The sequence below is a fragment of the Balaenoptera borealis genome (assembly GCF_965194805.1).
Source record: "Balaenoptera borealis genome assembly, chromosome: 21".
NCBI lineage: Eukaryota > Metazoa > Chordata > Mammalia > Artiodactyla > Balaenopteridae > Balaenoptera > Balaenoptera borealis.
Genome location: NC_138880.1, coordinates 36,061,854 through 36,076,080, shown reverse-complemented (window position 1 = coordinate 36,076,080; position 14,227 = coordinate 36,061,854). Strand labels below are relative to the sequence as shown.

Here is a 14,227-nt window from a genome sequence, read left to right as displayed (position 1 = left end):
ATAACCACACAGTCTCCCCACAGCTGAGGCCCCCTGGCCTTGCTCCTCCACCACGCACACCTTTCCGAGGAGCTCAGCCTCCCCAGCACTTTCTCCGCTGAATCTGAAGGAGCAAATGTAGCCAATGCGATACCCATTCAAGTAGCTCCTGGCACGCAAATAACGACCGACAGCCACCTCAAGGAGAGCAGACAAGAGCGTCCTAAATGCTAAGGCTAACAGAAGCCTGGCATACATACAATTAGTCTATTCAAGTCAGAATTCCCAGTAAGTTCAGAAAACACAGTTATCTCTTAGTGGACTCCTAAGTTTTTCTAGAATCTAAGCTACCTTCTCTACCTCCTTCCAGGATCACCACTGGGAAGGAGAATATGGCCAAAGGAAAGGGTGGGAAGGCATGAGGCTGGGATGATTTGCTTCTCCTTCCCATCCTCAGAAATGCTTCCTGGGAATGCTGGCTGGTATAGTCTCCGACCTTTTCTGCAAGTGTCCCTTAGTAGACAGCACCAAGCAGCAGTCACATTATCAGTCAGCACAACGTCAAGGCCCAGTTGATTATATCCACATCACGTTAATACATGACCTTCAACATTAAACCTTAGAGCAGTTTGTGTAACATTTCAGGTGCTGAATTTTAATTGGGGTGGCGCACTGAATACACAGCAACCGCAATGATTCACGTGAACATAGCACAGTTTTTGTGTTTGTTTGAAATACTCTTCTCACTGGGTTCTAAATAGTTAATTAAGTATGCATATTAATTACTACCAAAGTATAATAATGTTCCTAAAAGGGCATCTATTGTCCACATAAATATCAAAGAAATTTTTTTATGATCAGCATGGCTTCAGTGAAAACCAAGTGAATTAACGTCATTGGTAGGTAGATCAAAGAAGAAAATGTGTCTCTCACTATTTGAAGTTTTCTCACCTGAATTCATTTAGCATGTAACTTACAATAACAGTATTCATAATACATTGTTATTTATTGGAATGTTTTTAGGAGTATGATTGTCATAAACGTTTAGAGGGTTATTTCTTGACACTGACGCTCAGAGAACACATGTACACACCAAATGCGTAAAATCCCCAAGGAAGTCTCAGCAAATATAAAGAACTGCTTAGGAAAAATATATTCCCCTTAGAATTATTTTTATGTTTTATGTAAAGAGGTAAAAAATAAACAGTGGAACTTTTTAGCAGCTCTCAATTTTAGGAAAAGGTCATAAATTTACTTACAAGGAATCTAGAAGTCAAAAGAATGAAGTTCCATCACCAGCCTGCAAATGAACAACAACAAAACCTAAGACAGTATTACTTTACTCAGGCCACTTAATTGAACAAGATGGAAAAAAAAAACAAAACATGATTATACGATTTATGATTCAATGATATAAATTTATAGCATTGGCCACAGTAAATAATAATGGTAACAATAATAGTAATGTCACAATCCTTTTCTCCAAAGATTAAACTGGAGCATACCATAAATCTTTTTTTTTTTAAGTGCTATTCTTCCACATGCTAAGTAGGTCAAGCTGTTAGTTTGTTTACATGCATGCTAAGGAAAACAACCAGAAGATTAATACAATAATTGAGAATAAAACAGTGGAATTGTACTCTGAACTAGCACCAACATATATTCACAAACCCAATTAAGATCACAGGAAAAAAAAGATTTCCTATGTCACTGAGGTTTTCCAACAAGTTTTCACAAATCATTGCACCTAGATATGAATACGAGCTAATCTACAGCCTCTCAAGCACCACTGATGCAGCGTTTGTAGTCTGGGTTGCAGGAAGCCAATGGGGTGCTGCACTGATGTGAGCTCTGCTGTTCTGACACTCCACCCAGATGCTCCAATTTTGCTTCAGTGCACTCAGAGCTGAGTCTGAATCCTCAAAGCACGGGTAAAAAGAGTTATGGTCAAGGCAGGGTTAGAGGCGCAGTGAACCAGCATCACCTGCGCCGATTTGCAATCCTAAAACTGGTGTGGAAACAGCATGGTGGTCTTGACTGGACGCTCATATGGCCAAGGGCAAAATGGGGCAGACAGATATGAATTCAAGTGTTTCTCTTTCTTTCTCTCCTCATCATTTCTCTTCTATACCATGATGGCTCACTGTACAATAATTTTATGATAAAAGATATAAATTCGATGGAAGGATCTGTATTATTTATAGCAGATAATCTATTGGGATGTTGTCTGTCAGGTGCTTAAATGTGTCGGTGCTTATATGTATAATGTTAACAGCCTCAGGGTGACCTACATATATTATCAGAAGATTTAACACTGGGTTTTGTTAAATTCCTTGTCTCTTTTATCCAGGGAAGTTACTATGAAGACGATACACAAAGCACAAGCACAGATCTTTAATCTAGGAGGAGTCGCCAACAATAAGATGAGTTTCAGCGTGCACAGCAGCTTTTGTGCAAGCTGCATGTCAGGATACTTGACAGAGTTAAGTGATACAATTGAAAGTTAAATAATAGAAGGGCGAGGCATTAAGGGGCAAAGAAAAGACAGAAAATTCGTGTTTTCAGATGTGAGGAGGAGGAGAGTCATCTGCGTGGGGAGACATGAAAACCCTCTACAGTTAAGGGGCGCTGAAGAGAAATTGATTTAGAAAGAACAGAGGCATAATCATGGTGTTGAACAGCACATTCAATAATGAGTCTGATTCTTGGAAATGCTGAGCTAAGGGTGGAGCCAATAACTCTGAGAATGACACACGCCATAATTTCTGCAGATAGAGCCACTCCCTATCCCCATCGAGAAAAGTCTACACGACACAGTCTCAGAAGCTACGTTGAGTAGTAAAACTGAGGCTAGAGGGGAATTTAGAAGTCTGAGGGATACATCAAAGTGATGGAATTTCGAGAGAACCCTGAAAGCAAGGGAAACACGCCACAAATCAGGCTCAATAGTAACATTCGAATGTGCGGATAAAACTGTCGCCTATCTTTAGGGGAAGGCAGCTGGATACAGCTCCGTATTTTGCAAAGACGTCAATTAAAAAGTCCCTGAGAGAGGGAGAAGATCAATAAAAGAACTTCACGGTATAGCTCATTTGAAACTATTACAGAAATAAGGAAATGGTGTTGATTTCACGACAGCCTGTGTTCTAACAAACATCAGGTGGGAAGTGAATGTGTGTCTCTGTGGAATCACTTTTGATACCAAAATCCTTGCTTTCACAGTCAGGCATAACAATGTTCTGAAGCAGTAACCCAACGTAAGACGCAGGCGACGGGGGCCACGCTCTGCTCACCAAGGCTGCTTCCCACAGTCCTGGCGCCTGGCAGGAGGCAGGACGGGCATGAACAGCCACGAGACTCTCAGCTACGGGCCAGAACACAGCATCAGCCCCTCCACGATCTGTCCTTGGGTTTCGCGTTCTCACAAAGTGTACTTCTGAGTTCTCATCACCTCCTCTCAATGCCTCTCTCTTTTCTGGCTTCCCCTGTTCCATGACTTCTGTAGACGTTTCTACCAACCTGTCGACATAACTGGGCTGATGAGCCTCGTTAGAATAAACCTTAGCTCTGCTCACTGAATTCTATACTTTGGTGTGCTACAAAGTTAGGTACTGTGTCCTGATTTTGTTCATTCCTTCTCACTCGCCCGAATCCTCTACCCACCCGCTTCTCCACCACACACCCATATATACATATACCTCTTCTCCCCTGACCAGTTTGCTAAGCCATATAGCTATATATACATGTACACATATATTCCTTGAGTCTAAAATATTCCAGAATTGCACTTTAAATTTTTATTATTCTAGAATGAGGCACTTGGAGATTACTCTAAGTTTATATTTTGTTCCAGAATTATATTGTCTAACCTTTCGGCATGTAAGAATTGATTCAGTGGGAACGCCTGGGAAATACAGAAAAGAGCACAATCTATCTGGGGTCTGTTATTTGTCTCAATTGCTTAGATTGTTTCCATTTTTTAAAATTAACAGAACAGTGTCTGGCATCTGCCGCATACAGCTCTGACAAACAGGAAGACTTGACTAAGAGAAGCTGGCACGTGGGTCGGATATTGAATTCATCAGGGGTGACTCTGCTTCACTTCGACGGCAGGATGCCCTTACCGGCTTGACTCCCCACGTTAGGTGCCCATAACTTCTTTGCCTTAATCTTCAATTTTCAGTTATCTTTCTCAGACTCCAGTCTCCTCCGCTACCCCTCCCTACTCTTGGCCTCCATGGCCCATCATTCACCAACTGCACTGCACCCATCTGGTGAACTTCCTGTTCACTTATTCACTCACCTTACTGTACACTTCTGAATTAGGCATGGGGGCGGGTTGCTAAAAAAGCATATGCATACTCTCCTTTTATAATATATAATGAGGTTACAATCAAATCGTTAATCCCAGGATGTCTTCTCATGAAAAGTTTTTAAAAAATCATAGCAGACTATAATTAAACTCCAAATGAATAATATAGAGCTGTAAAAGTTAAGAGAAAGTAGGGATCGTTGTGATTTACAGTAATTCATTCATTCATTCAATGCATACTATATCAGGCACTGTACTAATGCTGGGAATGCTAAAGTTATTAAAAAAAAGACTAGACCACATATAGTTTTCAGTTGGAGGGAAACATGTATAATGTTAGATATCAATAAATGCTGAAGAAAAAAGTAATGCAGTTGAAAGAAATAAAAAGAAAAAATAATGCAGGTGAGGGAGAACTTTCAATTTTAGATGAAATGGCTACAAAGGTTCTCATGGAGAAGACAAGATTTGAATAAAGACCTACACAAAGTGAGAGACTGAGTCATGTGAATATCTGGGCTAAGAGCACAAAAACACCTTGAGCTGGGCATGTCTGGAGTGTTAACATAAGAAACCTAGGTGTCGAGCAAAGGGGAGACGAGTAGAAGATGAGGTTGGAGAGTACTGGGGCCAAGATCATGAAGGGACTTGTGGGCCATAGTAAGGATGAGGCCTTTTACTCAAAACCAGATGTCTTTGGAGGGTTTTAAGCAGAAAAGTGACATGATGTGACTCCCACTTTGACAGGATTGCTCTGGGTGGTGTGTTAAGAATAACCTGACAGAGGGGAAGGAAGGACAGAAGCAAGGAGGCCAGTCAGAGGCTGTGCTGTTGGTCCAGGAAAGAGCTGACGGCAGCCGGGAACAGGGTGGTAGCCATGGAATGATTAGATGCTTTCAGATTTGGGGGCTATTCTGAAGGGAAAACCTAAATATTTGACTGACCAATTGGATATAGGATGAGAGAAAAAGAGATACTGAGGAGGAAGCCAGAATTTCTGGCCTAAGCAATTAGAAAACCAGACAGGTGGAAATATCTTTAACGAGGCAGGGGTGAGGATTTTTCAGCTTCTTCTTTGCCACGTAAAGTGTGTTAGATATCCAAGTGAAGGTGCCAACTAGGCAGCTGGATGTACCAGTGTGGATTGTGAGAATAGACTCAGGACTGAAACATCTGGGAATCATCAGCGTGTAGAACCCATGATACTGGACAAAATCAACGAGAGGGAATGTAGGCTGAAAAGAACGGAGGTCCAGAGACGGCACGGAGTGAGCACTGCAGCATCTGAAGGTGAGAAAATCAGCAGGAAGAAGCGAAACGGTCGAAGCAAGACCTTCTGGAGAAGCAGGAGGAACAGCGCGCCCCACGGCGCCCTGGCAGCAAAGTGAAGGAAGTGCCTTAGAGCCATGGCACGGCCTCATTGTGCCTCTAAAACCTCTTTTCCCGCATCGCCTGTTCTAGTCTCTTTTCCATTTCTTTGTGCCCCGCAAAATGCCAAAGTGATTCACCAGCCTCTGCTTTTTTTCCTGTGCTTCCTGAAGAGGATTCACGGATGGTGGCGAAACCACACCTGGGTGTCAGGCTACCAGTTCTGACACAGGCTTCAGCTATTCCTAGGGTGTTATTTAACTTCTCTCTGCTTTAATTTCCTCATCTTCAAAACAGGTACAATAATAGTAACTATTTGGGCAGGGAATGACAACTAAATGACAATATATGTGTATATAACTTAAAACGTTGCCTACACATGGCAAACGTTACGTAATTACACACAACTCATAGGGTTTCTTCTCTCCGCCTTGCTTCACTCAAACCCACCCAGACTCACCTCCTGCAGTTAGTCAATTCTGTTCTTTCATTTCTCTAAAATCATTAGAAAGACACGATCCCGGATCTGAGCTGCATGTTATTTTATGTAGACTAATCTTTCTTTCTACCCACCCATCTCTACTTGTGAAATGCCTGTGCAGAGACACACCTCTCCAATGCTTCAGTGTGTCTGTAATGCCTTTGTGCTGTCTCACTTTATGTATTTGGCATAAAGCACTAACGAGGGAAGATTCTTTCCTAAGAAGGACGCTATCAATCCACAGACGTTCAGACCAGGGATGAGGGTTCTGCTGCCGGCTTAACCTGGGCTCAGGAACCACCACACCTTCCAACGCAGAGGGCACATGGGTCATCTTGAGAGAGCTGGGCCCCGGCCCTGGGGGAGGCTGGCCATGAGGAAGGAGACAGCAGCAAGTGGGCAGGACGTACACAAGCCTGCTCCGAGCAACCCTGGCCTGGAAGTGGGGCGAGTGGTCTAGGCTCGGGAGGGAGCCCAGCAGGGGAGGCCAAGGTTTGGGCAGGTGCGGAAAGCCGTCCCAAGACCCGTGGGCTGCGCGCCTCAGAAGAAGCTGGGCCTGGGTTTGCGCCATCCTAAGGGACAGTGCCAGCTGCCCTCACAAGCCAGCATTGCTGGAAGCGGTAGTTACGTATGCTGGACGAACGACATGGCAAAGAAGCTGGCCACAAGGCATTTATAATCTGCGTCTCCTTTACCTACTGCACCGTAATACACACTCTAAGAGGCAGTTACAAACACAGCAAAGCATTTGACCAACCCTGTCCTTTCGATGCTTATATATTTGCCTTACTATCCTAACCTGAGAGATGAGGTTATAAGAACATATTCTAATTGCTTTACCAGCTCATATTGAGAGAAATAATACTTATGAAAAAAATTCACAGAATGTGGTATTGCAGGGGTGGGCTTCACTGGTATACCCAGCTGGAAGGAACAGTATTAAGAGCTATTTTTGACTTGAGGCAGATCACTTGATCTGAATGCATGTTTTTTTCTTTATTAACTCTCTGCAAGTGAGTTTTATACATACAACCTGAGGGGTTTTATGAAGTTTATCAAGGTAATATTTATAAACTGCCCTAAAATCCATAGCTGAAAGAGAAAATGTCATGCAGTGTTACTTGTCTACAAATGAGACCTTTTGTAAGCCTTAATTATAATTTTAAATTCCCTTATATCAAGGAATGTGAATCAATCAATTATAATGAGCAACGACTATGGGCACATTGTAAGTTCTTTAGGGCCAAGGAGTGAGTCACTCATTTCTTTTTTCTTCTTCCACAGCATACACTCTGAAAATTGTTGTTGTTGATGATGATAATACCACTACTGGTTAGTAGTAATAATAATAATACTCTAATTGTCTAGATCATGGCATACACCATTCATCTTTCTGGGAATTATTCAACAAGAGGTTTACTGATTGGGTTCAAGGCACAGGTCAGCATCAAAAATAAAGTTAGCATTAAACTTGGCTCCATTTAAAGATACCAGGATCCAAAGGTGGAACACAGATAGTAAGATTAGGAGTTGGAAAGTCACAGAGTACTTGGGCAGAGGTCAGAAACCATCACAGACCCAGGGCAGTAATTTAATCTGTCTGTCTGTCTGTCTATTATTTTTTAACAACTTGGGGTGCCAGACGCCTACCTTGATGATCCTTCCCTTTATACAGAATCCGCAGGAGGTTTAAGTTTCCCGCCCTTGCTAATCAAGTCTATTCTTCTTACTGAATAGAATGATCTTACTCGTTTAAGATTTGGTAGTACCCAGTTGAAAAGAGTTCTGGTGGGACTGTGGTATTTTGGAGCGATGTTCTACAATCATCAGGGACACAAATCATCTTCTACAGATTCATGCCTGGACATCCAGCACCTCGTACATGTCATGACACTTGCAAGAATAAACGCACGTGGACAAGTTCTGACATCCTTTGCCACCTCTGTCTTGTCGGTAGGATCAGGCCACGCAGAGAGGGATGGTTTTCCTCTCAGTCCTTCTTAACGTCTCCATGTTTGCTATCTTCTGGCATGATCAATACTTTAAGCCACTCTGTTTAGTTCTGATATTCATTAATGTATTCATTTATATTTTTCCAGTTTAATTGAGATACAGTTGACGTAAAACATTGTGTAAGTTTAACATGTACAGCGTGTTGATTTGATACACACGCACATACTGCAAAATGATTATCACAGTAAAGTTAGTTAACACATGGATCCATCACCTCGCATAACTAACAGTTTCGGTGTGTGCACTCATGTGTGTGGTGAAAACACAGAACATCTACTGTCTTAGCAACTTTCGAGACTATAAGGCTATATTATTAACTATAATCACCATGCTGTACATTAGACCCTCTAGAACTTATTCATCTTATAACTAGAAGTTTCTGCCCTTTGACCAACATCTCCCCATCTCTCCCACACTCTGGCAACCACCATCCTACTCTCTGTTTCTATAAGTTCGATGTTTTCGATTCCACATATAAGTGACATCGAATAGTATTTGTCTTTCTCTGACTTACTTCACTTAGCATAATGCCCTTAAGGTCCATCCATATTGTCACAAATGGCAGGATTTCCTTCTTGTTTATGGCTGAGTAATATTCCATTATATATATATAAAACATATACACACACTAATATATATATATCTATAGGTATATATGTATGTATATACATATATATGCACATGTATTTATACACACACATATATACATACATATATGCACACACACACACACACACACATATATATATCATATTTTCTTTTCATTCATTGATGGACACTCAGATTGTTTCCATGTTGTCTTGGCTATTGTGAATAATGCTGCAATGAACATGGGAGTGCAGATATCTTTTCGAGATAGTGATTTCATTTCCTTTGGTTATATACCCAGAAGTGGGATTGCTGGATCACGCAGTAGTTCTACTTTTAATTTTTGAGGAAACTCCATACTGTTTTCCATAGTGGCTGGACCACTGTACGCTCCCACCAACAGGGCACGGAGGTTCTTTTTTCTTTACATCCTCGCCAGCACTTGCTATTTCTTATCTTTTTTATAATGGCCGTTCTAACAGGTGTGAGGTGGTGTCTCAGCTGGGTTTTGATTTGCATTTCGCCGATGATGAGTGATGTGGAGCACCTACTCATGTACCTATTTGTCATTCATATGTCTTCTTTGGAAAAATGTCTATTCAGGCCCTCTGCCCATTTTTTAAGTGCATTGTTTTTGTTTTGTTTTACTTGGTATTGAGTTGTATGAGTTATTTATATATTTTGGATATTAGCCCTTATCTGATATATACTTTGCAAAAATTTTCTCCTGTTCCACAGGCTGCCTCTTCATTCTGTTGATCATTTCTATTGCTGTGCAGGAATTTCCAACATTGTGTCATAGAATGGGCATATAATTTACTGTCTATACCTAGACACTCGTAAGAGTGCAAAGGGGTATTAGCGTCACTTGTACCAGGGCAATAGACATCCTGTCCTGGGCCCAACAATTATGTATGGTTACCGTAATTACATGACGTTAGACGGCAGGGGAGAGTGTGCCTTTTGCTACTGTCTCCCATGCTTAATCAAAGTGGACTTTACTTATGGTAAAATCCAAGTAAAGACCAAGGGACCTTTACTTCTCACCTTGTCTACTCCAGTAGTGTATATTCTGCTTCACCTGCAGACCATTCTTCAGAGATTATTTTAATCCCAGGTCACAGCAACATTCCTACTTGAAACCATCACATTTAGAGTGCAATAAAAAAGTGATTACTATTGTTTACAAGGTTTTACCTGACCTGACCCCGGCCGCATTTCTCTCAAACTTCCTTCCTTTTCCTCCACGACAGGCAAGCCGCGGTGTAGCCAGCACACCAAGCAAGCATCAGCCTTGGTGCCTTTGCTCTCCGTAATCCCCCTTGCGTTTGCGTAGCTCACACCTCTGACTTTATTTCTTTGGTCAAACATCGCCTCTTCAGAGAGCCCACGTCAAATCATTCTATCTAGAAGTTAAATCTCTCACTTCCTCTCCTGCTTTGTTTTTCTTCATAGCACTTATTCACTTCTGATGTAACATTATGTGTATTTGTTTATTTTCTGTCTTCTAAACAGGCCACAAACCCCATCAAGGTAGGGACTTCTTTTTCTACTCTGTGACTCATTTAAATAAGTTCTGGCATACATCAGGCATCCAATTCCTATTTATTGGGTGAATATATAAATAAATGAATATGTATAAGGGTATACATATTAGGTCAAATCTCAGATTGAAAAATTCAGAAACAAAATCTAGCATTAAAATCTCTTCCTCATTCAATCTTTCACCCTCTCAACGGGGACAAGGTGAGAAAAAGATCAAACAAGGAGCTAAAGTGTTAAGCCAGTAAATGCTAAAGACTGAAGGCAAGAAAGGAGAGAGTGTACTGTTTATCTTATTTTAATGTAAAGCTTTAAAGAATCTGAGATTGTCCTCACCGAATGCATTGTTTGTTGTAAAGACTAGAAATTCCTGCTTTTCAACCCTGATTAAAAGATGGGCTTTCTGCCAGGCCCCAAAGATTAGTTCTATGTTGGCTAATGGGAGGCAAGGTGGTCCACAAGCAAGGGCCTGCTTTGGAAGACTCCCTGCCTCTGGTTCCCTGTAGGTGGGTGCTGGGAAATGCCGGCAGCAGTACCCCAGCTGATCTCAATTGCCCCGAAGTTGCCCAGTGAGGAAGGCTGATATCTAAGCAGTGAAGGCCCGACCATTTAGCGCTTTATGGACCACAGACACAATTGCACTCAGAAGCAGAGAGGCAGGCGGTACTAACTGCAGCGCTCTGACGGAAGACGTTCCCTGCAGCTCAAGGCACACGGTAGCCACTCGACGACCCCCGGTTCCGCCCTAGCTGTCACTTCTGGATTTCTTCCAAGGGAGAGCAAGTCGCTTAATCCAACACCAGTATGGAGTTGCACAAAACCCAGCATCACTTTCTAAGTTAGAAGTGTACTTAGTTCAGGACTCGCCTTTTGATGGGAACCACGGAGTTTTATACCATTCAAAAATTATTTTTAATCGGGATGCTTTCCTGCCAAACAGTAAAGTTATTAATAATGCTGTACATCTTCCAAATAAGTTTTGACAAGTTTGTTTTTTGAAGAAAAGCCGAAAAACCAGAAACGTGGTTAGTAATGTTTGAACAGAGCTTTCAAAAGACCTTTACAGGCAGTTTTTACTATGAACTCAGAAGTTTCCTTTTTCAAATTTCAGAAAGTACATCATAATGTGCTGATTAATATGTGATTCTTATAGTTTGCCTGTATTTTTTTATCTGTACTAGTCTATAAGTTAATGAACACCACTTGGTGCTGTGGAGGAATAAATTTGAATACAACAGTTCAGAAAAAGCGAATCACTTTCCCTTTCATCTTGGGAAAGTTTAAAAATGTGCCCTTCAAAAATGGGTAGACAATAAGGGCCTGTTATCATCCAAACGTGATGACCGATTCCTCATATTTGAAGATATCAGGATCTAAATGTAGTCGTGACATATTCCATGCGCCTTATGCTTTCCGTTATAAGCTGCCTATGTATATATTATCATACGTGGTCTTCACAACAGTCTTGGAGTTCTTTTCCTCAGTTTGCAAAGGAGGCTACAGAGACTCAGGGAGTTTAAGTAATTTGGCTAACAGACACAAAATGAGTGGCAGAGTTGGAACTGGGGTGCAAATCACCTGTCTTAACCTTCTCACTGCTCTGTGTCACCTCCTTACCACTGTTCATTGCGGCTCTGTGCCTTTTTTCCCAGCACTTCTGCATGTGCAAGTTTCCTATGGTGGAGCGATGCTGTGTCATGTAGACCACAGCTTTGATCTTATAATTCAATTAAAAATGGCCTCAAATCCCAATATCAGAACACAGAGAAATTAACCTGTCCAAAGATACACAACACTGAGTCTTCTAAAAACTCTGAACTATTAAGAATATTTTCTAAATATGTAAGTGCCTATCTCTAAAATTAATGAAATCAGACATCTTATTAAGGCATGAGGGATAAGATTACTCTCAGCATAGTTCAACACAAGTGAACTTTAATTGCAGCAGACTCAGATGGCTTAAGCAAGTGGATTCTTACTTTGTGTATGATACCTGGATATATCATTACGACATTTGCATCTGAATTTTCTGGATACATTGATTTAGAGCATGATAGTCTAGAGCTGCACTGTCCCATATGGGAGTCAGAAAACACAAGTTCCTATTAAGCGCTTGAAATGTGGCCTGTGTGAACCGGGATGTGCTGGGAATGTAAAACGTACACCAGATTTGAAGACTTCATACAAAAGAAGAATGTGAAATATCTCATTAATCACTTTTATATTGATTACACGTTGAAATGATATTTTAGATGTATTGAGTAATATGCATTACGAAAATTAATTTCACTTGTTTCTTCTTGTTTTTCAAAAAGTGGCTCCTAGAGATAATTGAAATCTACACATGGGACTTAGAGTATATTTCTACAGGACAATGTTGGTCCAGAGCATAGTGGAGATACCTAAGACATGACTGTTGTCCTTGCTAGAGGATGAGACAAGGCTTATGTATACGAAACAGAGGTGGAAGGACATACCTGTTTAAGTAACAAGTGATTGGAAAAAGAACATAGCATCTCCGAGAAAGCTCAAAGAAGGGGAAACTCAGTGTGGTCTGCAATACATGGGGAAGGTCTGACGTTAAGGGTTGCAAGCGACTTTTTGGGTGAGCTTGATGAGGAAAACGGACAGGACAATGCCACTGTCAATGTCCAGCGAAGGAGAGGAAGGGAGATTAAGAGACGGCAGAAGGACAGTGAAAACCCTGACTTCTTCATGAGCAGAGAATGGATAATCACTAATAAGAAAGGAGGTATAGGTATTTTTTTTTCTGATTTTTTTCTTAAACTCTCTATTAATCCAATGCTGGCAAGTCAAATACATAACATTTTAGGAAGCCATCTGATACATGATTTTTTTGTTCCTTAAAAGAAATAACGTTTGGTCGCCACAACTGGAGTTTTCTCTGTCTCTTTCTCTTTTCTAAATTCAATTTGCCCCTTTATTTCTACAAAATCACCCATTCTGAAACAGCTTTGCAAATGATTACAGGCTTTCAATGTTACACGGCTCATTGCTCTATGCATTTGTCAAAATTTCTGCAAGTAGAGAGATAACCTAAGGACATAAAAATTAACACATGTAAATTAATCACTGATTCTAGTTTTGGCTATGAAATCAATACTAAAAATAAGTCAAATTTTAAGCTTCAATTAAAAAAGACATACCCAGAAGAGGTATAACTGATAATCTGGCTTGTTTCAATAAGAACACGTGCTGAAACCATACGTCAAAGAGAACACCAGAAACACAATCCGTGAGAAATGTTTTGTTTTTAAATCTGAAATCAAAATGGTAGCGTTAAAGCTATGTTTTATTCTAGTCTGAGAGAGTTGTCTCATTTATATGAAACACCGAAATAATGAAGTTGTTTCTGGGTTATTGGCCCCTTAATCTTGTATATTAATTCAGGTAATGCACCACTACTACTATTTTCCATTTAATTATTTTTATTTATGTACCATTAAGCTCCATTTTCATTACGTTTGGAGTACAAAAAAAGGCCAAACCCAGGGTATTTGGGCAGAGCCATCACTTCATTTACAATCCTCAGAAGACCCTTTTCTTGGTAGAGAATACAAATGACGGTCCTTGACATTCTGTAAAAGCATTTTTTACTTCTTTAATTAGGAGTTTCAGGCAGGACCTTCTGCTTAAAGCCTTAACATTTTCAGATACTTCTGCCTCACTTCTCAGCCAATTCTTCCCAAGTTTGTGCTGAATACATCTTGCTTTGCAAGAAAGCTGCTTTCAGGCCCTTTCATATTCTGCTATAATCTCTCGGTAATTACAATGTCTCTCTCTGCGACAGTGGGCAAATCCAGGAGGAATTCGGAAGCTAGGCCTCACATGTAAAGTTGTATTTGGACATCTCGGCTCAATTTGCACCCCCCGGGGCCTACAACTTAGAAAACAGTCCTGTCAGAAATGCAAAAAACCAGAGG

General features: G+C 40.9%; 1 protein-coding gene across 1 annotated transcript in view; it reads right to left on the bottom strand.

Annotated features, from left to right (window-relative positions):
- The window catches only part of TENM3 (teneurin transmembrane protein 3), a 2,383,554-nt gene that overhangs the window by 1,455,218 nt on the left and 914,109 nt on the right, over window positions 1-14,227 (bottom strand). The window contains exon 4 of the mRNA XM_082374697.1: window positions 1,239-1,279. The gene's annotated coding sequence lies outside the window, so the exon portion shown is untranslated. The remainder of the gene's footprint in view (window positions 1-1,238; window positions 1,280-14,227) is intronic.